Genomic DNA, 26,261 nt, shown 5'->3' with positions numbered 1-26,261 from the left:
TTGTCCGTGTTCCACCAGGTTTGCGTGATGCCTATTATGTCAATCTCCTCCTTCGATATAAGGTACTCTAATTCACCCATCATATTAGACAGACTTCTAGCATTTGTGTAAAAGCACTTAAAAAAACTACCACTATTCATATGCCTCCCCTCAGAGTATGTTGGCCTAGTGATGGGTGCGTTTTGGATAGGATTGCCTATGCTTTAATTACTTCTTGAGCTATGTTATCACACTTTGCTGAAGTCCAGTCCTTGAGTCAGCCTATGTTGCATAACTAACTATAATCCCCTCGTCATTGTATGAAGGGGAAGATTGCATGGGAAGTTTTAGTTTCTGTTCCTAAAATATGACTCTCCCATAGGAAGGTATGAGGAAGAATTTTATGGTATTTCACAGATTTGAATTCAAGAATTCATCTATGTTCTACATTTGCATTCATCATTCAGTACAGCTAGGGTGAAATAATTAGTTGGAACATCTTGAGAGAACTTTTGCTGTGAAGCAAGGAAAGTTGCATGTATGCCTTTAGAGATCAAGTATACTTCATTTCAGTGTTGAATTTTGGCTGTTGTTGGTAGAGGTGAACAAGTGTGTCTTGTCTTGGGTTGTGGTCTTTCTGGTTTAGTGAGGGTCAAGTGAAACACTGACGAAAGCTCACCTCATAAATTACTTTGCTAGTCTTAAGTGCTACTTGACTGTTTTTTGCCAAGATAGTTTTAATAGTTATGAAAAACAAATCTAATGGGGCTCCAGGAACGCACAATTCAAACATTGTTTAGAAGGCAAAGCAGCACTGGGAGTAAATTCATGTGTCTTGATGATAATAGTGGGCAAGCCAGTGCGGATGCCTAGATGGAAATAATGACACAGATTGGTACACAGCAGCTGAATTTATCAACTAAATAAGATTTGATTATCAAATTCTACACTTATAAAACAAAACTATGAATCTTCAACTCGTACTATTTCCAATTAACACATGGACATCAAAACTAGAAATCCACCAGAGCTGCAGACAGGCACCTATTAGAGAGCAAATATCTTGGGGCAAATGTCAGGTATTAAGTGGGGAAAGGGGGGGAAAAAAAAAAGCAGTTCTGAATTCTGACAAATCTTGTTATCTCAGTAATCCAGTAAAATCCAACTGCTTATCTCAGTAATCCAGAAAATTTAAAAGTATCTGGGACTTGTTAAAAATGAAGCCGGTGTCTTCATGGCAATCATGCTATTGGGCAGCTGGAAGAATGTGAAAAGGGCTGTTCAGAGTTATGTATGGGGGGATTTACTGTGGCTGTCTTCCTGCAGTTTAGGTTAATTCATAGTTCCAAATGAATGTGCAGGTATCCTACCTGGTGGGCGGGGTGGGTTAATGCAATATCAGTTTAACTCTATTTCATGACTTTCATAAACTTCTTTTGATTTTTTTCTTCTTGTAATGGTAACATTTCTCAGTGTTATGTGGGGAGACCTTATCTGAATGTTTCCTGGTTTTCTCAAGTTTGAGTGTGGGTATTTGAAGTTTCATGTTCTGGGAACAGAAGACAAGGTGTGTAGCAGTAACATTTAACATTCCCTCTTAAGGAATGGTTTTGTAAGCGAATAAAACATGCTAATGCCAGCTCATCAATACTAGAGGTGCTGAAATTCCAGAAGCAAGAAGACTTCTCAGATTTGGAAAGTTACCATAATTGTAGTGGTTAGAACTGTTGTTAATGAAAGGTTAGTTGCTGAAGAATCTAGTGGTCTAGGCCTGGTCTCTGCTAGGTGTTTAAGTCAAATTTAAGGGTCTAAGATTGATTTTATAAACTGTCTACACTCCAGCGTTCAGCAGGTCAATTTTAAGGGGCTCTAAGGTCTACTTTTGTAATGCTGAAAACCCCGCCCCCCGAAGTAACTCAGAAGTTGAATTGGCAAAGTCGAATTATACAAGTAGAGATGGTGGTGCTGTTAAAATTGATTTTACTAGCCTTTATACTGTCCCATAATGCCCATCGAGGTGTCCTTTCCGGTTATCGCTCCACCACTGCTGTTCTCCAGGTGAGCCAGAAGTAGTTAACAGGAAGCGGCGGGGTCATCAGCCCAGGAATTTTGATTAGATTTCCTTTCCTCTCTGGCCAGCGTGGCAAGCAGACGTGTGGATCACATCTCTGCAGCACACCTTGTAGTCATGAGTTCCCAGGATCACAAACTCATCCCAGCATGAAGCCATCAGGAGATCTTGGACCTTAATTCAGTATGGAGGGAAGAAGCTGTTTTCCAACAGCTCAAAGCTAGCAAGAGGAATGCTGATATTTATGCTAAACATTGCAAAGCATGATGGACAAAGGGTTCAGCAGGGACACTCAACAGTGCCATGTGAAGATCAAGGAGGTAAGGCAGAGCTACCAGAAATGCGAGACAGACAACGGTTGGTCTGGGGCATCTCCCCAGACATGCTGATGATATGATGAGCTTCAAGCTATTATGGGGACAGATGCAGCCTTTCCCCCCTCCCCCCCAGAAGATGCATTGACTGCTGTCTTCCTCGGGAGGATGAAGCCCTTCCTGATGTGGAAGGGGTGGATGACAGCAGGACCCATTGCAGCGCTGCCTCAGATGCTGAAAGCCAGGAGCTGTTTGTCTAGCTGGAGGCCGTTCCCTTAACTCAAGAGGGAGCTTTGGAGGAAAACCTGGATCCTGGAGAGGGCACTTCGGGCACGTATGCTTTTTTTTCTATTGATGATAGTATGTTGCTTGTGTGTGTGGGGGTGGGGGAGTGTCTGTGCCCCTTAGAGTAGTTTGTTAATGTGTCTGGGGATGGAGCACCGATCCTGTTTGCACAAAAAGCTGAACGTCTTAGACAGGCACTTTTGGATTCCCCTCATGAGATTATTTTGGGGAGATCTGACTTCTTCCTGCTTCCATGGTAAGACACCTCACTGCACCAAGTCACCAATAAGTGGTCTGGAAGCATGGCCCTTTAGAGCATTCTTGCACATTTTCCAACATGGTACCCAGACAGAATGAGCAGTCTTTCCTTGTCCCTTTCTGTTGTTGTTATGAGGCTGATGTCTTGTTTGGCCACCTAGAATGAATGGGAAGTTTTGTGAGTCACTAATGATTTTTGCTGGTGACCTACCCAGTGCAGAGCAAAACTCATACATATCCTGGTGCAGCTGCTTTAAAATCCAGGTGCTTGTTGAAGCAGCAAGTGCTTCAGGCAACACCCCTCTCCCCTCCCCAGCTGGTGTGTGATCGGACCCTGCCCCTGGATCATGTGCATGCCCACAGTAACTTTTTAGGTTGTGTGGGTTTTTTTTTTAAAACCCTGGAGCAGCACTTTAAAATACAGGTGCTGACTTTAAGTAGCACATGTTCCAGGAAACCCCTATTGTCTCCCGGGCGGGTGTGCTTTAAGAATGATCCGACGCTGGCATCCCAAGGACACATGGTGGCCTCCCTACCCTCCTGTGTTGCTTTAAGAGTTTTTTTTCCCTGTGAACCGAGGATTTCTTACCATAGTATTGAAGGTAAACTTCAGCCATAGAAAAGCGGAATTCATTCTGTTTGCAGTCCTGTATTCTTCAGTCACCAGAGTGACCTTGCAGTTGCAGTATGTTCTTCCATAGAGACAGTATGTCTGTCAGTGTGGCCATTGTTCCAAGTAAAGATAAAAATGTTGCTATTGTCAATTACATTAATATTTCTGAATTTATTTTATCAGGAAACGACCTTGGTAAGAGACAAAGAGGGCCAAGTCCAGCCAGTAAGAGGTTGCCCTAAATGTGGAAGAAGACAACGACCTGGGATGAAATGTTGGAAAATTATTCTGATGTAGTCACAAAGGAAAAATCAGAGCTTTGTGACTGAGAGAGAACATGATGGACGTGCCAAGCACGAATGCATGACTCATTCATCTCCTTTATGAGCAAGCAGACAGAATTGAGTTGCTGATTGAGAAATCTCAATTAGTGATCTCTGCCTGAGAAAAGGCAGCAAACTATGCACTCCCCAACACATGCCCCCCATCCCTACACATTACCTTTCCCTTTTAGAGGCACAGCATCCCCAGACACCACCAATACCTGTCATCCTTACCCCATTCATTCTCCTCTTCTGTATGGGGCAATACATTCCCCAGCCACTCCACGCGTCTTCCTTTTAGACCTCCCTCAACCCAGTCTACCCACTCCCCTGCTCCTGGCTCTGTATCCCCTATACAAATGATGCCCCCTGCTTCCATACCTCCTACCTCTACACATTCAGCCCCCTCCTGTCATCGGGGACCTAGAATAAGGGGAGGAAGGCCACGGAGAGCCCTGTTTCACAGCTCTGCAAAATCAACACCCACCAGAAGGCTAACTTGTGATGAATAACCATGACCTGATTATCCTTTTTTTTCCCCCATATATCCCCCACTCTTCCATTAGTGCCCCCAAATAAAAAAATTGTTTTTGAAAGATTTTTATTTATTGGTTAACATGGTTTAAGGTTGGGTGGCTGGTGATGGTTGTCTCACAGTTGCAGGGAGGTTTCATGAAGGGCAGGAAAACCGCATTGGTGGGCGGTACCAGTTAATGCTGTTCATGCTTTCACAGGCTTGGTTTTCAAGCATCCCTGGTGCCTCTTTGTGGGTTTTCCTGTTTTCCCTTGGTGTCTGTTACTGATAATTTCTTGCCAGAATCTCTTCCTCAGCCTCCCACACAGGCAAGAAAGTTCTCCCCCCACCCCCCCACAAATGTTATGAAACATACAGCAGGCCCAAGTGACAAAGGTCGTGTTTTCTTCATTGAGTTCTAAGCGTGTCAGAAGGACCTGACCCTGGCTTTTAAACAGCCAAAAGTGGTTTGAGCCGCATTCTACTGCCATTCTGCACTTGCTTAGTCTATAATTAAAGAGCCCCTTACTGGAGTCTAGGGCACCTGTGTAGGGCTTCATAAGCCAAGGGACCAAGCCTAAGCAGGGTCACCCAGAATCGCTATGGGCATTTCCATACCCTCAATGTTAATTTTCTGGTCTGGGAAGAAAGTTCCACTCTGGAGCCTTGTAAACAGACTAGGGTTCCCAAAGATTTGTATGTAGTGCACCCTTTCTGACCCCCCCCCCCCCCCCCCCATTGATGTTGGGAAACTGATCTTTGTCATTCAGCAATACCTGCAACACTATAGAGAAGCACCCCTGGCAGTTAATGTCCTCTGGGGTCTGGTGGTCGAGTGCCAGGATGGGGAAGTGTGTTCCGTCTGTGGCCCCACCACAGTTAGTGAACCCCATGGCAGCAAATCCATCCACTATGTGCAGCACATTCCCCAGAGTCACTGTCGTCCACAGGAAAAGCCTGTTGATTGCCTTGGCGCTGCCTGAATGACAACAGCCCCCAACATAGATTTGCTTATTCCAGATTGATTTCCCACTGACCAGTAGCTGTCTGGCATTGCAGACTTTGAAAGAGCAATTGCCATGGGCTTTTCCACTGTCAAAGCAAGTCTCGTTCTTGTATCGCTATGCTTCAGGGCAGGAGACAGCAATTCACAAAGTTCCTTGAAAGTTGCCTCATGCAAGCGCATGTTTCTCAGCCACTGCTGATCATCCCATGACTGCAGAAGGATTAATCCCACCAATCTGTGCTGGTTTTGTGGCTCCAGAGCCTGCGCTCCAAGCTGTACAGTTCTTCTAGCGTTGCCAGCAACTCCGTGGCTCTCTCTAGTTCTTCATGTCCATTAATGCCCTGGGAAGCAATGAGTTCATATTGCATGTGCACCCTGTTAAGAAGATATTGCATTGCAATGTGTGAACTGAGCACAAAACACTGCATCAGATTTGAAGTGTATTGGGATCCATGTTAGTGCCTGTGATGGCAACTGGCATACAATGTGAAAATGCAATTTTTTTTCCAGTCAGAAAAGTGGAAGTGAAGGAAGTACATTCTGGGGTGATGATATCGGAAACCCAGGACCACTTGTGGTGACTTTTTTCCCACAAGACACCAGCAAAATCTCAAAATGCAATGGGGTTGCAGGAACTGTGGGATAGATGCCCATAATGCGTTGCTTCCACAGTTGGATTTAGGCAACCTAAATTAATGTCCTGAGCTGGTCAGAATGCTCAAGTTCGACTTTATAAAAACTAGTGTTAAAAAATCATCTGCAAAAATTTGACTTTATTTCTAAGTGTAGCCATACCCTTATGCTCTCCAGCTTGTCTGTGGAAAGAGTCATGTCACTTATGAGTAGTCAAGTGGAACAGGTTGTAAAGATGGAGAAGATAATTAAGGTTATAGAAAAAGTAAAAATAAATTAAGAAAAAAATTACTTCATTTATGAGAGTTTTTTTGGATTGTTTTGACATTTCCATATTTTAGCAGACCTGTAAATAGGCGTGCATACTGATTTTTTTCTTTTTTTCAGAGCAGTGATTTCTGCACTTAAGTATCTGTAAGTAGGGATTTTTTTTCGTGCAGTTGATGGATTTCCATTCCAAATGGCTAAATGTAGTGCCTTGCAAAGACAGCTCTCTCTCTGACACTGTAAGTAGGAGGTTAAAGACACTGGAAAGATACAGCAAAGAACATGCACTTCATATTGATAGGCACTGATTTTGGCCTGATCACCTCTGGAGAATTTGCAGATAGTATAAAGTGTTCTGTTAACACTGGTCCAGCTTTTAATATTTATTTTATCCTCATTCTTCTTTTTGTAGACCTATTCTTAATGTACTGCTTGCTGTGTAATCCTTATACTGAGTGAGGTGGAGTCTCCAGGTCCCTGCCTCTTGAACAAAACACTGTTTGTCTCACATTAAGATGGGTCTGTAAAGCATGAGGTCCAAAAGCTCTTTTCTCAGATCATTAACAAAAATATATTATGAAGATAGCAATTTCCTGTGGATGCTCTCTTTCAGTGTCCAATCTGCAAGATAGGTTATTCAGAGGAAAATAATAAATGTTCATATAATTAAAAGTTGCACAGTAAGGGCATAAGTGGGCAATATTAAGATTTTTGCAGATAACTTTAAATTTGGCCTTTCCAGCCTTTAGTGTGCAATATTATTTTTTTTATAATTCGTTATATTAATGCTCATTTAATACAGCTTTTGGGGATGTGATGTACCAAGTTTAATTTAAAAAACCACTAAAAATGATATAATATGTAGTTATTTACTTAGACACAAGTTAAATGGACTTTCCTGTACAGTTTGGGAACATGATAAAATCAGAATTATTATGAAGCGCTGGCTATTTCCCATAGGTTCAGACAATACTTTACAAGCCTGTATTTTTTTACAAATGTAATTGCATTCAGATTTCTTACGTAAGTGCAGTTTGAACCTCTTTCATCCAGCAACATCCGTAGTCTGTCACAATTTTAGTTAGCCAGATGACCATTTATGGTTATGGCCAAGTTTCTCCTGGTCCCATAAAGTTTGTGTATTGCCACCAATCCTGGTTCTGTATTCTCTATTGTTTATTTAGCTGTAATTTACCACTAAATGTCTTCTAAGAGCCCAGTAAGCAGTGGAAGTGTTAGTAATACTGCTAGACCAGGGGTTGGCAACATAATAAAAGCCACAACAAAGAGCTACCAGGGCTTAACAACTATGTAAAGGAAGTGGTGAGAGAGGAAAAAGACATTTTTCAAAAAGTGGAAGTCAAATCCTAGTGAGGAAAATAGAACGGGGCATAAGCACTGCCAAATTAAATATAAAAATGTGAGAAAAGCCAAAGAGAAGTGTGAAGAATATCTAGCCAAAAACTCAAAAAGCAATACCAAAATGTTTTTTAAGCACATCAGATGTAGGAAGCCTGCTAAACAACCAGGCCATGTCTACGTTAGCCCAAATCTTCAAAATGGCCATGCAAGTAGCCATTTTGAAGATTACTAATAAGGTGCTAAAATGCATATTCAGCACCTCATTAGAATGCCACCGGCTGCAGCTCTTCAAAAGTGCCGTGTTTCACTGCTGTGTGGCTCGTTCAGACCAGGGTCCTTTTTGAGAGGACCCCAGGAACTTTGAAATCCCCTTATTCCTATCAGCATGGTCATTTGGAAGATTGGGGCTAGTGTAGACATAGCTCCAGTGGGGCACCTACATGACTGAGATGCGAAAGGGGCACTCAGAGATGACAGAGTCTTTGTGGAGAAACTCAGTGAATTCTTTGCTTTGGTCTTTATGACAGATGTTAGGGAGATTCCCAAACCTGAGCCTTGTATGTGACAAACCTAAGATTGTCCAAGATTGAGGTGTCATTAGAGGAGGTTTTGGAACTGATTGGCTATGTCTGCACTTGCCCCCCTTCTTCGAAGAGGTCATGGTAGTCAGTCTGATGGAGGATTACTAATGAAGTGCTATGGTGCATATGTAGCACTTCATTAGGCTAATTCTCCACTGTAGCAACTTAGAAATGTCAAATTTCAAAGTGCCATCATGCTCTGTGCTTGTGCTACTTTGAAGTACCATTACTCCCCAAAATTTTGGGGAGTAAAGGCACTTTGAAGTAGTGTAGGCACTTTGAAGTGCCCACAGCTACATGGCATGCCGGCACTTCGAAGTTGCTGTGGAGGAGAATTAGCCTAATTATGTGCTGCATGTCCATCACAGCACTTCATTAGTAATCTCCCATCAGCCTGATTACCATGCCCCCTATGAAGAAGCAGGTAAGTGTAGATGTAGCCATTGATAAATTTAACAAGTCACCGGGACCAGATGGCATTCGCCAAAGAGTTCTGCAGGAGCTCAAATGGGAAATTGTGGAACTGTTAGCTGTGGTTTATAACCTATCCTTTAAATCAGCTTCTGTATCCCATGACTGGAAGATAGATAATGTAATGCCAATATTTAAAAAGGGTGCTAGAGGCAATCCTGGCAATTACAGGCCAGTAAATCTAACATTGGTACCAGGCAAATTAGTTGAAAACATAGTACAGAATAAAATTGTCATACACACAGAAGAACATAATTTGTTGGCCAAAAGTCAACGTGGTTTCTGTAAAGGGAAATCATGTCTTTCTAATCTAGAAGAGTTCTTTGAAGGAGTCAACAAACACGGGGATAAGGTAGATCCAGTAGATATAGGCTATGTCTACACTAGCAGCATCTGTCGACAGAAGTTACTGTCGACATTGAAATCTAGACAGCACCGCTGTTGACGGATTGCTGCTACACACAACTTGCTCTGCCCATGGAGAATGGCCAGATTGCACTGCCCTCTGGTAACAGAAATTGGAATAACAGCTCTGCAAACAGGGCTACCTGGCAAGCAGAAGCCCTTTCTGTTGACAGAAGTGGCTGCGCTGTACTTCTGTCGACAGTAGTCCTCTATCGACAGACTGTTATGCCTCAAATTTTTGAGGGGTGAATGTCGAGGCAAAAGGAGAGTTCTGTTGTGCCTCTGTTGACAGAATGCTTTGTGTGTGTAGAGGTGCTCCCTGGGTTCTGTCGATAGAAGGGGCCTTTATTTCAACAGAACTCTCCAGTGTAGAGAAGGCCATTGTGTACGTGGATTTCCAGAAGGCCTTTGACAAAGTCCCTCACTAAAGGCTCTTACGTAAATTAAGTTGTCATGGGATCAGATGGAAGATCCTTTCATGGATTGAGAACTGGTTAAAAGGCAAGAAACAGAGGGTAGGAATAAATGGGAAATTTTGAGAATGGAGAGGGTAACTAGATCTGGAGAAGGGGGTAAACTGTGAGGGGGCAAAGTTTGCAGATGACACTAAACCGCTCAAGATAGTTAAGACCAAAGCAAACTGTGAAGAATTTCCAAAGGATCTCACCATACTGAGTGATTGGGCAACAAAATGGCAAATGAAGTTTAATGTGGATAAATGTAAAGAAATGGACGTTGGAAAAAATAACCCCAGCTATAAATACAGCATGATGGGGGCTAACTTAGTTACAGCTTTAGGAAAGAGATCTTGGAGTCATTGTGGATAGTTCTCTGAAAACATTCATGCAGTGTGCAGCGACAGTCAAAAGATCAAACAGGATGTGAGGAATCATTAAAAAAGGATAGAAAATAAGACAGAGAATATCTTATTGCCCTTATATAAAACCATGGTACGCCCACATCTTGAATACTGCAAACAGAAGTGGTCTCCTCATCTCAAGAAAGATATATTGACATTAGGAAAGGTTCAAGAAGGGGCAACTAAAATGATTAGTGGTTTGGAATGAATCCCATATGAAGGGAGATTAAAGAGACTAGGACTCTTCATCTTAGAAAAGAGGAGACTAAGGAGAGGATACGATAGAGAGATCTAAAATTATGACTGGTGTGGAGAAAATGAACATGGAAAAATTATTTACGTGTTCTCATAACATCAGAACTAGAGGACACCAAATGAAATTAATGGGCAGCAGGTTTAAAACAAATAGGAAAGGAAGCTCTTCTTCACGCAGCGCACAGTCAGCCTATGGAATTCCTTGCCAGAGGCAGCTGTGAAGGCTAGGACTACAACAGGGTTTAAAAAAAGAACTACATAAATTCATGCAGGTTAGGTCCATTAGTGGCTATTAGTCAGGATGGGTAAGGAATGGTGTCCCCAGCCTCTGTCAGAAGCTTGAGATGGATGGCAGGAGAGAGGTGGCTTGATTGATACCTCTTTGGTCCATCCCCTCTGGGGCACCTGGTATTGGCCACTGTTGGCAGACAGGATACTGGGCTGGATGGACCTTTGTTCTGACCCAGTATGGCCATTCTTATTCAGCTCCAGAGCTGCATGTGGCTCTTTAAGGAACCACCTGCAGCTCTAGGCACTGCTGCTGCTGCTCACTCCTCTTGTGGCTCCCTGTTCTGCCTCTTCTGAAATAATGGAACTCAATTTAATTGGTTTATTTTGGTGAGGGAGCTGTCCACATGCACGTGGTAGAAGTGAGCAGAGCAGGGGGGCAGCTGAGTCTGCCTCTGCCAGAGCTGTGAAGTTGCGCAGCTGCGCTAAGGAAGAAGAGGCAGGGCAGGGAAGGCCTCCTGTGAGTGCAGCTTCCCTCTGTGCGGGGCCAGTGCCTCCTGCCAGGCAGCTCTGCGCAGTGCCCCCACAGTTCCTCCTCGCTCTGCAACAGCCACTGGAGCCTGCACTGCATCTGGCCCCGGGATCCAGTGAGTGCAGTGCTGGAAGGGCTAGGCAAGTTGCAGGCATTTTCTGGCCTGCGAAGTTTGTGGGGGACCCAGAGTGGGTGTGTGTGGGGAGAGCAGTGGGTAGGCAAGTCAGATCTGGATTCAGTGGGCAGATTGGAGCAGGGTGGCTGAGGTGGGTTAAACCAGGGGATTGGGGTGCAATTTGGTGCTGATAGGGTTAAGCCTGGGGATGGCAGCGTGGGTTTGGGAAAGAGAGGGGTTAAGCCTGGGGATGACAGGTGGGATGGGGGTGTAAAGCTTGGGGATAGGGAGCGGATTTGGGGACTGAGAGCGGATTTGGGGACTGAGGTGGGTAAAGCTTTCTAACCGATACAAATCATTGTGTATGTGTTGCCCTTAAAATAGGGGTGACAAAAAGTACAGTTTGGCGTTATTTATTACGGATCATCTCATATTCATGTGCATTGCGGCTTGAAGTATTGATTTTGTAACTGAATTTGAAAAAATGGGTCTTCTTGCTGTTTCAGTTGCAGACCCCTGTGCTAGATAATATTGACCTCCCGTGGTCCAGCTAATTCTTGTGTTCGAAAATGATTGTGAGAGTGCTGGACTAGAGAGGTTCAACCTGTAGTTGAAAATTTGTGCTGTTTCACAGATGTAGTTTGTAAAGTAAAAATGCTTGAGAACTTTAAAAAAGTTTAAGGTGAGTCTGAGTGAGGATGTATGTTGTGATGATATTTTTATTGATTTGTTTTTTAAATGATGAATGAAGGCTGCATTCAATCATGAGGGATGGAAGGTGCATTTAGCTGGTTCTTTTGCTTCATGCTAACTCTACACTCTTCATATAATAGGCTTCAGAGTGACCACAGTAACATTCCTGGAATCTGCCTATAGACATGCACAAATCCAATGGAATGGTGAGAGATTGCCTTTTCAGTAATATCTTCCATTCAGTTTATATAAAAACAAAAAGCAGTCAAGTAGCACTTTAAAGACGAGCAAAATAATTCATTAGGTGAGCTTTCGTGGGACAGACCCACTTCTTGAGACCATAGCCATACCAGAACAGACTCAATATTTAAGGCACAGAGAACCAAAAACAGTAATCAAGGAGGACAAATCAGAAAAAAATGATCAAGGTGAGCAAATCAGAGAGTGGAGGGGTGGGGGAGGGGGAAGGTCAAGAATTAGATTGAGCCAAGTATGCAAAAGAGCCCCTATAGTGACTCAGAAAGTTCCCACCCCAGTTCAACTAATTCTTGACCTTCCCCCCACCCCACCGCTCCACTCTCTGATTTGCTCACCTTGATCATTTTTTTCTGATTGGTCCTCCTTGATTACTGTTTTTGGTTCACTGTGCCTTAAATATTGAGTCTGTTCTGGTATGGCTATGGTCTGAAGAAGTGCGTCTGTCCCACGAAAGCTCACCTAATAAATTATTTTGCTAGTCTTTAAAGTGCTACTTGACTGCTTTTTGTTTTGGTAGTATATAGACTAGCACGGCTCCCTCTCTGTTACTGTTCAGTTTATATAAGCATTGTAGCAGGGAGAGAGTGAGCGCTTGGCACACTGCGCCTTGTGCAAAGCCTGAATCAGAGGCTATGAATCAGTCAGGTCATGGTTTAAAATAGATGCTTACAAATTCACTGTTTGGAACATGAACTTGACAAAGATTTTAATGTACAAGGCACTACTATAGCTCTCCCCGAATGTAGTACAAGATAAGATGGTTTGACGGAAAACTGAATATGGCTGTTTTGTCTGAGCCATCAGAAATAATGGGAGGTAAACATATGTCATAAAACAAGGTGGTAAAAAAAATTATTCATGTTTGTTGTCTGTCTACAATGTTGGGGTACCTCACAAAGGTTTATGGTGTGGCTGAAGGGGCAACAGAGATTCTTCTTCGAGTGTCCCCGTGGGTGCTCCACGTTAGGTGTCGGGCTTGCCCTGGCGCCGCAGGTCGGATCTTCCAAGCAGTTTCTGCCGGACCGCGCATGCGCCGGTGCGCACTGCTCCCTTGCGCGCTCCTGGCCACGTGCGCGATCCGGTCCCCGCCAGTTCCTCTTTAACCGCCATCAGCTGCAGACGGAATCTGCTCAGGCTATGGCCAGAGTTAGCGTATTTAACGTTTTAATTGTTTTAAAGTTTCTTCAGTCTTAGATTAAGTTAGTCAGTTGTTTATTTTCAACCAAAAAAAAAAACAAACAAAGGGAAGGAATTCAAAGCTTCCAATCCTAGTAACAAGTGGAGCTCTGGAGGCCAGGAGCCTAGGGCCATTAGCCCTCCTGCCGCGGCAGGCTTTATCCGAGAGGGGAACAAGCACAGAGAAGGTGCTAAGTACCCTATTAACAACTCAGACTCACCACAATGTCCTCTTCAGGATTCAAGAAGTGTGAGTCGTGCTGCGAGGCGATGCCAGCGTCTGATGGGCACAGTCAGTGTATCAGGTGCTTGGGGGAATCCCATGTCACTCAGAAATGTTCCTTCTGCGCCAAGTTAACAGCCAGAGCAAGGAAGGACAGGGAAATGCGGCTGAAAATGCTGCTGTTCGACAAGGCCCTCCAGCCAGACGTGCCAGAGCGGCCGCAGCAGGAGGGACCCTCCGGGGCCCATAAAAGGAAAGCCCCGTCCCTAACCCCATCAGTGCAAAAACGGAGGAAAATCTCCCCAACCCGATCCCTGCCGGCAGCAACAGCGAGCGGGACGGGTGGAGTGCACAGCCCCCAGCCGCAGCTACAGCTGATCGGCGGCGGCGCGGAGACGCATGTGGCGGAGGTTCAGCCTCCAGTGATCAAGCAGCCACCCCGCACTGCAGGCAGGGCGGCGGCTAAGCAAGCGCCGGAACCAGTGGCTCCGCAAACAGCAGCACCGACCCCTGGGGAACTGGCGGCGCAGAGCACGCAGGCACGCAGCCTGCAGGCACCGGGGGAGACTGCCCGCGCGGCACCGCTGAGAAGCATGCCGAGCGCGGTTCAGACTACGGGGACGAGATCCCCGATGCGTCAGGGGGCGGAGCCACCACCACAGGGGAGGGGAAGGGCAGCACAGAAAACACGGCACCGCAGTCCCTCTCCAGACAGGGCTGCAGAGCTGCTTTCTCGGAGCCCTCCGCTCGTGCTGCGGACTCCAACGAGAAGGCAGGAGTCACCCCTAGCCTATCTGGAGCCCCCATCTCCATTTCTACAGCCAGCCTCCCCATGGCTTGGACCACCTTTGCCCTTCTTGGGCTTCGAGCCACTTGAGTACTATCACAAATCGGCCTCTCCAGCATCCCACGTCTCCAGAAGATCTCGCGCCCCCAGATGTAGGGGGTATGCACCAAGGGAGTGGTCCAGGTCACCATCCCAGGAGCAGTGCCCGTGTTGCCATGGTCACCCCTATCATGCGGGGCATAGACACCATAGGCATACTACCAGGGACAGATCCCCACAGACGGTTCCGTATCCCCGAGGGCAATCGTGAGCGGGGACAGAGACTCAGATATCTCAGGGGGAGTTGGTTCTGGAACTCCGGGATTTTCCCTCGCAAGCTTCTAGCGAGCGGATGTACAACCGTCAACAGGACCCAGAGGGGTCCAGAGAGGCGTACCCTAGCGGTTCCTCGCTGTCCTCCCCAGATGCGGCTACGGCCCCGGGGGACGTCCATCGTCCAGACGATCTCAAACAGTTCCAAGAGCTGTTTAAAAGGGTGGCCTTCACGCAAGGCATCCAGACAGCAGAGGTGCAAGAGAAGCACCATAAGCTCCTTAAAAATCTGAGACCTCCAGCCTCCTCTAAAATAGCCATACCGCTTGACGAAGCAGTCTTGGAGTCCGCTACCACGATATGGCAGACCCCTGTGACTATTCCGCCTGTCCACAAGAGAGCGGACAAGAAATACTTCGTGCCGGCAAAGGGCATAGAGTTCCTATTCAGCCACCCGCAAACAAATTCTCTGGTGGTAGAATCGTCTCAACAGAGATCAAAAACGTCTCGGTTCAAAACAGGGGGAACGGACAAAGATGCCAAGAAACTAGAGCTGTTTGGCAGAAAGGTCTACTCCTCCTCCACCCTACTGTTGAGAATGGCGAATTATGCAGCGCATCTAGCGAACCACAATTTCGACAACTACTCTAGGTTAACCTCCCTCCTGGACTCACTTCCAGAGGACAAGAAGCCGGTGCTCAAGGCTATCGTGTAAGAAGGCTACGCGGCCTCGAGGACGGGAGTTCAGATCGCCCTGGATGTTGCGAACACAGCAGCACGCTCAACAGCTATGGCAGTGGTAATGCGAAGGGAGTCCTGGTTCCAAACATCAGGTATACCGAGGGATCTGCAGGTGAAGATCGTCGATCTCCCCTTCGACACGCAGAAGCTGTTTGCTGAATCAACTGACTCGGTCCTTCATTCCAGTAAAGACTCAAGAGCCACGCTTAGGACCTTAGGGATCTACACCCCTCCATACAGAAAGAAAAAGTACTACCCTCAGCAAAGACGGTACCAGTATCAGCCACAGCGTCCCCAGTACCACAGGGGTTACGAGCAAGGGCGACATCAACAATATAGAACTCCCAGGCGACGTTCCCAACAGAGCCGTGCGTCCTCGGGGCAGGGCCAAAGGCCACAAGTTCGACACACAGATCCAGGGCTGCGCCATCACTACCATTGCACAATGTCATCTGAAGCTGTTATTCCACCATCGCCTCCAACCATTCTACGATCAGTGGCAAAGGATCACCAGAGACCAATGGGTGCTGGAGATCATAGCCACGGGGTACGCGATCCCCTTCCAGTCGTTCCCACCACCACGACCCCCACCCAGGCCCCACCTGCAGGATGCCTCCCACGAAGTGAGACTCAAGCAGGACGTAGACCATATTATGCTCATAGGGGCAGTGGAAAGAGTGCCAGAGCAACTGCAAGGGAAAGGGTTCTACTCCAGATACTTCCTCATGGAGAAAAAGACAGGAGGCTGGAGGCCCATCTTACATCTTCGAGGCCTCAACTGGTACCTGCGCAAGCAACGCTTTCGGATGATCACAATCGCCTCCATCCTTACGGCACTGGATGATGGAGATTGGTTCGCAGCCCTCGACTTACAAGACGCGTATTTTCATATAACTATCCATCCGGCTCACCGACGATTCCTCCGGTTCATGGTAGGTAAAGAATATTTTCAATACAAGGTCCTACTGTTCGGCCTCTCCTCGGCCCCCAGAGTCTTCACCAAGACCTTGGCAGTGGTGTCAGCCTACCTGCACAGACGGGGGTATTTATATTCCCGTATCTGGACGACTGCCTACTCAAAGGGGCCTCGGAGGAGGTACTACGCATGATACGCGTCACAGCAGGCACGTTCTCTTCGCTCGGCCTTGTTATCAATCTGGCAAAATCAAAGATAGACCCCACACAAGACATAGAGTTCATAGGGGCACGCATAAATTCTATTACAGTGAGAGTGTATCTACCAGAGACACGCTTTCGGGACATCGGCTCCCTCGTGCAAGTCATCACCTTCAGCCCTACGGTGCTGGTTCTGATGTGCTTACAGCTGCTGGGCCACATGGCAGCAGCGACATTCGTAGTACAGAACGCCAGGTTACACGTGCGCAGCATGCAGCACTGGCTGGCAAGCGTATACAAACCGGCAGCACACACCGTTCACAGGGTGGTGTCGCCCACGACAGAGGTGCACAAATCCCTGCAATGGTGGGTAAACCCCAAGAACATGCTAACAGGGGTACCCTTCCACCAACCACAAGTATCGGTTTTTCTTACTACAGATGCCTCCCACATAGGGTGGGGAGCACACATGGGCGAAGAGGTGACGCTAGGACTGTGGTCCTCCACGTAACAGTCACTGCACATAAATATACTGGAGCTCAGAGCGGTGTTCAATGCCTGCAGACACTTTCGAGACCATATACAAGGCAAAGTAGTCGGGATCAGTACAGACAATACCTCCACCATGTTTTATATAAATCGGCAAGGAGGAGCTCGGTCCCGTGCCTTATGTGCGGAAGCAGTCCGGTTGTGGAACTGGTGCATCGCCAACAATATAACTTTGAAAGCTTCGTACTTACCAGGCACTCACAATGTGAAGGCAGACCAGCTGAGCAGGTGTTTCGCACTCACGCACGAGTGGCAGATCCGTCCCTATCTGCTACGACCGATTTTTCACGCATGGGGCTTTCCCCAGATAGACCTGTTTACCACTCAACACAACAAGAAGTGCCCACGATACTGCTCCAGGGCAGGACTGGGACGGGGGTCCTTGGGGGACGCATTCGCGATCTCCTGGAGGGGCCCCCTGCTTTATGCTTTTCCTCCCACAGTGCTGATCTACAAAGTCTTGCAGAAAGCCAGGAGGGAAGGAGCCCGAATGATCCTGATAGTCTCAATGTGGGATCGACAGCAATGGTTCCCCCTACTCCTGCTCATGTCGGACCGTCCACCGATGCCCCTCCCGGTGGCGCCGGATCTGTTCACGCAAGCCCAGGGGTCCATAGTGCATCCGCACCCCCAAGGCCTGCGACTACAAGCGTGGTTAATCCATGGCTCAGCTCCCTAGAGAGCACATGTACGGAGGAAGTGCAACAAGTCCTAGAAAGTAGCAGGAGGGCTTCCACCAGGAAGACCTACAAGCGGAAGTGGACTCGCTTCATGGCATGGTGTTCTACCAAACAGTTAACCCCCCTTTCGGTGCCTATACCTGTAATATTAGAGTATTTACTGGACCTCAAGAGAGGAGGACTCTCACTATCCTCGTTAAAGGTCCACCTTGCCGCCATTTTGGCATTCAGACACGAAGAGGAAGGGCACACAGTGTTCGCCCATCCCATGGTTACCAGGTTCCTCAAAGGGTTGGTAAACCTATACCCCCCTCGGAAACAGCTTCCACCTTCGTGGAACTTGGACCTGGTGCTTAGTGCGCTAACGGGACCACCGTTCAAGCCTTTAGCCATGGTTTCCCTCCTCCTCCTTACGATAAAGACGACCTTCTTTCTCGCAATCACGTCAGCTTGCAGGGTGAGCGAGCTTGCGGCAGTTATGGCAACGCCACCCTGCACAGTATTTTCCAAGGAGGCGGTAACCATACGGCTGCATCTAGCCTTTGTTCCTAAAGTTTCTTCTGAGTTTCATATTAACGAACCTATTGTTTTACCCTCGTTTTATCCAAAGCCTCATAACTCTAACAAAGAGGCGCGCCTACACCTCCTGGACGTGAGGAGGGCGCTAGCGTTCTATATAGACAGGACCAAGTCCTTCCGGAAAACGGGTAGACTCCTAGTCTCTCTCGCTCCCAAATCGAAAGGAGAAGGTCTCTCTTTGCAGAGAATCTCGAAGCACATCATATCCTGCATAAAAATGTGCTACAAACTCCAAAAAGACTCCTTTACTGGCCACGCCCAGGGCTCACTCCACTAGGGCGGTGGCGGCATCAACAGCCTTTTTCAAGGGCGTTGCGCTAAAAGATATTTGCAGAGCGGCGACCTGGTCATCCTATGACACCTTCGCCAAGCACTACGCCCTTCACAGGGTATTCCAAGAGGATACCCAGCTCTCGACAGCGGTCCTCTCGGGGAGAAGCTGCACATGATCCGATTACCCACCTCCTATTTTGGGTTGCTGCTGGGTAGTCACCTAATGTGGAGCACCCACGGGGACACTCGAAGAAGAAAGACAAGTTACTCACTGTAGTAACGGTGGTTCTTTGAGATGTGTCCCCGTGGGTGCTCCACCACCCGTCCATCCTCCCCGCTTCGGATCTCTGTTTAGTGTTTTGCAGGAGCATCCAAGGCGGTTGGTCAAGGAACTGGCGGGGACCGGATCGTGCACGTGGCCAGGAGCGCGCAAGGGAGCGGCGCGCACCAGCGCATGCGCGGTCCGGCAGAAACTGCTTGGAAGATCCGAGCTGTGGCACCGGGGCGAGCCCGACACCTATGGTGGAGCACCCACGGGGACACATCTCGAAGAACCACCATTACTACGGTGAGTAACTTCTCTTTCCTGCTGCTGACTGATCTGGATTTTGCCCTGGGACACTCATGTTAATGTAGTTGTACAAGTTTAGCGAGTCACTAGCATTGTACCTTTTGGCCAATAAACTTGGCTTGAGTGCCTTTGTCTTCCAGTCATTTTTGTGATCTTTCTCTGAGCATCCAGGTCTGCTGAATTAGCAGAATGTACTCTTTGTGGTGGTAGCTCTGAAGCTCCAAGGATGGAAGCACTGAGCAGGTGTGATCACGTAGAAGCCTAACAGGATTCCACCATTTTACAAGCCCAGTGTTCATTGTTGATGAAACATGGACAGGTTTAGTTTTATTCTGTGAACAGAAACCTCTGCCCATGTGTGAAGTACAGTAAACTCTCGATTTTACGGATTTGATTTCGTGGACTTCAGGAACAATGGACAGCCCCGTTGTTGCTGAAGTCTACTTGGGTATGTAAAAATCCCCCAGAAGTTAAGGGACTTACTGGAGTCACTGTCTCCTCCAGTGGCGCTACCGCGCACTTCCTCTCACCAGGGGCGGGGTGCCTATGCAGGCAGATGGCACTTACGTACACACCCCACCCCTGGTGGGAGAACCTTGTGGCAGTGGCTCCTCCAGGCTGCATGGTGGCCCCTCCTCCAGCCGCATGGCAAGCGCCAGTGTTTCCAACTCCAGCAGCCGCAGTCTGGTGAGTCCCCAGTGTGGGGTTTTTTTTAATGGGAACTGGAGGTGGGGGAGCCTCGTGGGAGTGGGTAGTAAACCTTCATATTTAACAGACATTGGCTGTGTCTACACGTGCCCCAAACTTCGAAATGGCCATGCAAATGGCCATTTTGAACTTTACTAATGAAGCGCTGAAATGCATATTCAGCGCTTCATTAGCATGCGGGCGGCAGCGGCGCTTTGAAATTGACGAGCCTTGCCGCCGCGCGGCGCGTCCAGACGGGGCTCCTTTTCGAAAGGATGGCACCTTCTTCGAAGTCCCCTTATTCCCATGAGCTCATGGGAATAAGGGGACTTCGAAGTAGGCGGGGCCCTTTCGAAAAGGAGCCCCGTGTGGACGCGCCGCGCGGCGGCAAGGCTCGTCAATTTCGAAGCGCCGCTGCTGCCCGCATGCTAATGAAGCGCTGAATATGCATTTCAGCGCTTCATTAGTAAACTTCGAAATGGCCATTTGCATGGCCATTTCGAAGTTTGGGGCACATGTAGACACAGCCATTATGGTTTGACGGACACCCCTCCCCCAATTCATCCATTAAATCAAAGTTTACTGTGTGGTTTTATTTTAAAAAATCCTTATCTTGGGCATATCAAAGTAGGTTTTGAGCAGACCTCTGAAAGATACGTTTGTGCCTGAACAGTTATGTCCCTGGTAAGCGTCAGGTTTCTGATGCCGCCCACTGAAGTATTAGTAATGTTCAGAAGTGTTGAATTCTTTTCTATCAGAAAATCCCTGAGCGCTTGTTCCTTTAAACAACTGAAGAGTTTATAGTTAACTTTTTAATAGTTCTTTCGGAGTGAAACAAATGTTAGCCAAAATAATTGTGACAATTATACACTTCTGAATGTGAGCATTTAAAATGTAAATTTGTAGGAGAAGCTTAATTGTATGTGGCCCACTTGTAATTAATACAGTGTCCCTTTTCTAGAGCCTTCAGTTTGAGGATTTCACTGCTTTAAAAAGTGAATTAATTGAGCCTCGCAGTCCCTGCCGCAACACAGTGCAGACTAGACTTCATTTCATAGATGGAGAAATAGGTGCACAGAGAAGTTTTGTGACTTGTCTGAGGTCACACAGGAAATCTGTGGCAGAATTGGAGAAGGATCCTAGGAGACTTGAAACCCTGTCCTTTGCTTTTGTTTCATGATCACCCCTGCCTTTCAGTGCTTGTTCAAACATACATAGCCCCTTTACATGTGCTACCAACATCATACATTGGAAGTTCTTAACTTTCAATATAACATTGCTACTCACATTTCACTTTGATATGATTGAGTAGCAAGTTTTTACTTTTCAAATTATACCTCAAGTCATATTTGGTACAAAGATTATTACAGTGGCATATATGGTGTAAGGGATACATTTGGTCACAGAAACTCGCTCAGTCTCTCCATTTTGTACCCAGCCTGTCCTTTTATGTGCTGCCTACCTACCTACACTAACAGTACGCTCCCTCTCCTTTAGGGAAACTGAATAGAATGGTAGCTCTGTAGGACAACTATCACTATACACAGTGCAGGGTACTCTTTCCACTAATCCCTCATCTTCTGCTCACAGGTACCCAAGTCTGCCTGGACCTTGCTCAAACTGGTTGAAGGAGCTTTTATGAGGACTGCCAGATTTACCCAAACAAGGTCCTCAGATTATTTTAAATGTGTTATTTCTGTTCAAAGCCAAAACTTGCTCTTTTTAAAAAGGTAGCAACAAGAGCTTTTTTGTAAGGGCAGAGCACAGGAGAGGTGGTAACTTGAGCTACTAAATAAGAGCCAATAAGAATATGGTAAGAGAGCCCAGAGGAGCACACTAATTGGTATGTCAGTGATTTTCCCTATTCTCTTTAATCCTGTCTAATGCCTGGGGAAACACTGACTGGTTTTGAGACCCTCGCTTCTAAGGTGTTAGCTATGAGAGAAAGTGGGAGTTGCTTTTCACCAGGAAGGTGGCTCAGAAGTCAAAAAAGCCATAATCCTGGTCAAGGTGGCCCTAGAGGCTTCCCATCACTGACTATGTAGAAAAGTGGCAAAATTGCCGGTCTACAAGTGACAAGAAGGCACAACCTTTTCTCTCGCTTTGCCCTTCAAACTTCCCACATTTTTGTAATGTTCTTCTGCTAGAAATGTTACATAACACAGGTGGTATAAAAAGTACGAGGAGAGTCTACAAAGTATTGGAAGCACTCAGGTTCACTATTCCTGAATGGTGAACTCTTGGTTTTAGTAGAGTCAGAAGAAGGTTCCTAAGAGGTGTTTTTCCTTCCTCCCCTAGAATATTTTAACACTGGGTGAAATAACTCCGTCAGATGACCAGTAACAGCCTTTATGGGTAGGGGATTTGTGCTCCGTCCTGGCTTTTCCACCTTCACCCCAGAGCTGGCATGCTGCAAATCAGCTGTTTGTGATGTTCCTGCTCTGTGAGGGAGGTGAAAAAGCAGAGCCACAATGCGAATTAGTATCGGAGAGGTAGCTGTGTTAGTCTGGGTCTGTAACAGCAACGAAGGGTCCTGTGGCACCTTATAGACTAACAGAAAAGTTTTGAGCATGAGCTTTCGTGAGCACAGACTGTGATGAAGTGAGTCTGTGCTCATGAAAGCTCATGCTCAAAACTTTTCTGTTAGTCTATAAGGTGCCACAGGACCCTTCGTTGCTAATGCGAATTAGGTGATTTATATGTTCTGAAAGTGCTGGGAGGGAGGGGGAGGAGCAGGTAAGTTCAGGGCTCTAGTGTGTGAGGAAGCTGTGTGTGTGTCGGGGGGGCAGTGGGGCTTGCCAGCTGGGAGCTGCATGAGGCAAGTGTATTGCAAAACTTGCCCCAGCCTTAACACACCTAATTCACCCTAACTCTCCACCTGCTGTACCCCAATCCTTCTATCCCCTGCCCTGTCCCAGAGTTCAGACACTCCAGCTCTCTTCCCCAGTCCTGAACCCCTCCAACCTCCAAAACCCCCATTCTAGAGCCTGCATCACCAGCCCTGAACCCACTCCAGCACCCTAACTCCCACCCAGCCTCTGCACCCAATCCTGAGACCACTCCTTCACTCCAAACCATTGGACCCCTTACACTCCTAATCCCTTATACCCAGCCCTACTACAGAGCCTGTACCCCCTTCTGCATGCCAATCTCCTGTTTCATCCTGGCTCCCCTTCCTGTATCCTGTATCCCTTCTTTTGGCCTATGGTGGAGTGTAGGGGAAGCTCTGAGTGTAGGGGAAATGTTCCTTCCTCTCCACCTCCACACCCCAGTCCCTGTGCAGGGCTGTGTGGCCAGCAACTGATTTTTTGGGGGTTAGTGGCCCCGAAAGGAAAAAAGTTCCCCACTGTGCTGTAAGTCTAGACAAGCTGTAGATATATTTCTCACATTCTTGTCTTCACACCTTCCATTCAACCTCCTATACAGATACCTTTCTTTCTGTTTTGGTCTACTCATTTTCTTCCTCACTTATATCCCTCCAGAAGATTCATTTTGAGTGCCACTAAAGCAAATAAGTATCTAAGATTAATCCTCTTCTCTGGCATCCACTCCCTCTTCTATTTTTGACTGTAAGTTTTTCTGGACTAAGAGGCATCTTCCTACTTCTATGATGTACAACAGATATCAGGTACAGATTGTGGTTAAGAAACAATGAATAAACAAATAACTAATTCTACCTGGATGGACGATTACACTTTTCTTTGACAAGTTGGGTTCTGAGTTCCTGATGTCTGAAGGTTTTGAGTGTTTGGACAGTTTTGTTGGAGTCTTGGAAACCCTCCACAAGGACATGAATAAATATAATTGTCTCTTTGTTTTATTCATACAAGGGCTAACAAAAGGGAGTTTTGGTCTGTGACTGACACTCCTAGGCTATGTTCCTGGTAATCTTTTCCGTCCATGTGCAAAATAGATTTTTATGTGCACTGAAGCATGTGCGAACATGCACCACTATCACCTTCTCCAGATGAAGAACAATCCTAAAAGTCCTCAAGGGCAGAACAAGCAGAGGATAGCAAACGTAGTGCTACAATGTCTGGGAAGGCAGAGGAAGGCTGAAGCAGATGGGTGACTCCCAGTTGTTTTGGATTCCATGCTATTTGACCTGAGCTTTCTATCCATCAAAAACCGTGTGATGACTGCAGTGCAACAGTTCTCCCACATTCATTAAGCCCTGTTAACTGCCTCTTCCCAAACTCTGAAGCTGCTACAGCCAGAAGAGAGGTACCCCTCACCCAGGGCTGGCATAGCTGGGGCAGCTTTGTGCTGGGGCCAGCTGTTAGGCAGGGAGCTGTGGGGCTTCATGTGCTGCCTGTGCTCCAACCATTGGCTCCACACTCCCATTGGTTGGTTCCCAGTGGGAGCTGGGGAAGTGGTGCATATATATGAGAGCAAGCCACAGAATCTCATGCCACCTCCTCATCCCCAGGAACTGGACCTGCTGGCCACTTCTTAGCCACAGCTTGATTATATAGGAGAGGCAGGGACCAGGCAGCCTGCCTTGGTGCCACTGATCGGGAACTACATGGATAAACTACAGCCCAACCCTCTGCCCCAACTGGAGGCCCTCCAACCTGGAGCCATTTCTTGCACCCCAAAATCCCTCATCTCTGGCCCCACCCCAGAGCGCATATACCCTCCTGCACCCCGAGTCCCAGACATGGAGCCCCCCTCTTGACTCCAAAGCCCATCATCTACAGGCCCTACCCAAAGCCCTTACTTCCATCTGTACCTCAGTCCCCACTCTCAACCAGTAGGCCATTCCTCCATCCTGAATCCGTTGGCCCTGTTCCCTAGCGTGGATCCTCCTTCTGCATGTCAAGCTCCTCATCCCCAGCCCAATTACAGAGCCCTCACCGCCTTCTTCCTCCACCCCAACTATGTGCCAACTCGGACCCACTTTCCATACCCAGAGCTCTCATTTAGAGCCCTGACCCCAACTCCTTGATCCCTGTTATACACTGTGTGTGGAATTCCATTTTGTGAGACATCACTTCATATTGATAAGAGAAGGTGAAAGGTACCGAGAAGTTTCTGCGGGCATGTTAGCAATAAGAGAAGGTGGTTGGTGAAAGTGTGGGACCCTTACTGAATGGGTGAGGTAACCTCGTGACAAATGTGGAAATAGCTGAAGTACTCAATGGTCTTTTTGCCTCTCTTTTAACAGACAAGGTCAGCTCCCAGACTGCTGTACTGGGCAGCACACTATGGGGAGAGAGCAGGCAGCCCTCAGTGGAGAAAGAACAGGTTAAGCGCTATTTCGAAAAACCCGACACACACAAATCCAACGGACCTTATCTAATGATTTAAGATGCAAGGGTGCTGAGGGAGTTGGCTGATGTGATTGCAGAGCCATTATCTCTGAAAACTTGTGGCAATAGGGACCTCCCAGGTGATTGGAAAAATACAAATGTAGTGCCCATTTTTTAAAAAAAAGGAAAGAAGGAGAATATGGGGAACTACAGATTCGTCAGTCTCACCGCAGTCCCTCGGAGTCATGGAGGAGACCATGAAGGAATTCATTTTGAAGAATGTTCAGAGGAGAGGAAAGCAATCAGGAATAGTTAGTATGGATTTGCCAAGGGCAAGTCAGGCATGACCAACCTAATTGCCTTCTGTGGTGAGATAACTGACTGTGGATATGGGGAAGGTGGTGGACATGACATATACCTTGATTTTAGCAAAGCTTTTGATACAGTGTCCCACAATATTCTTGTCAGCAAGTTAAAGTAGTATGGATTGGGTAGATGGAATGTAAGGTACATAGAAAGCTGGCTAGATGATCCAGCTCAAAGGGTAGCATTCAGTGTCTGGTTGGTGGTCAGTATCAAGTGGAGTGCCTCTAGGGTTGGTGCTGGGGGCTGATTTTTTTTTCAACATCTTTATTAATGACCTGGTTGAAGGGAAGGATTGCACCCTTAGCAAGTTCACAGGTGACACTAAGGTTGGGGGAGAGGTAGATATGCTGAAGCGAAGGGATAGGGTTGAGAGTGATCTAGACATATTGGAAGATTGGGCCAAAAATATTTGAGGTTCAACAAGGACAAGTTCAGATTCGTGCACTTGTGACAGAAGAGTGCCAAGCATTGCGCAGGCTGGGGTCTGACAGGCTAAGCAGCAGTTCTGCAGAAGAGGTCCTGGGGATTACAGTGGGTGAGAGCTGGATACTAGCCAACAGTGTGTCCTTGTCATAGCCAAGAAGGCTAAGGGTCTATTGGGGTGCATTAGTAGGAGCATTGCCAGCAGATCTAGGGAAGTGATTAGTCCCCTTTAATCAGCACTGGTGAGGCCACACCTGGAGTATTGTGTCCAATTCTGGGCCCTCCATTACAAAAAGGATGTGGATATTGGAGAATGTCAAGCAGAAGGCAATAAAAATAATTAAGGGGCTGGAACACATGACTTAGGAGAGGCTGAAGGAGTTTAGTTTACTTAGTCTACAGAAGAGAAGAGTGAGGGGGGATTTGATAGCAGCCTTCAACTGCCTGGAGGGGTTTCCAAAGAGAATGGATCCAGACTGTTCTCAGTGGTGACAGATGACAGAA

The 26,261-nt window shown here is 46.9% G+C and overlaps 2 protein-coding genes across 7 annotated transcripts in view; both read left to right on the top strand.

Annotated features, from left to right (window-relative positions):
- ITGB1BP2 (integrin subunit beta 1 binding protein 2) overlaps positions 1–4,433 on the top strand; it is an 83,447-nt gene extending 79,014 nt beyond the window's left edge. Inside the window, exons 14-15 of one of the 2 annotated variants that reach the window (XR_012647260.1) lie at positions 2,119–2,694; positions 3,704–4,433. The gene's annotated coding sequence lies outside the window, so the exon portion shown is untranslated. Of the gene's footprint in view, positions 1–2,118; positions 2,699–3,703 lie in introns of both variants that reach the window. The other variant, XR_012647259.1, reaches the window with a different exon arrangement.
- LOC142020032 (rho-related GTP-binding protein RhoG-like) overlaps positions 1–26,261 on the top strand; it is a 47,938-nt gene that overhangs the window by 6,013 nt on the left and 15,664 nt on the right. The window lies entirely within an intron of this gene.

This window comes from Carettochelys insculpta, chromosome 13 (assembly GCF_033958435.1).
Source record: "Carettochelys insculpta isolate YL-2023 chromosome 13, ASM3395843v1, whole genome shotgun sequence".
Lineage (NCBI taxonomy): Eukaryota > Metazoa > Chordata > Testudines > Carettochelyidae > Carettochelys > Carettochelys insculpta.
Note: the sequence above shows the minus strand (reverse complement) of the source record. Positions and strands in the feature narration are given on the sequence as shown.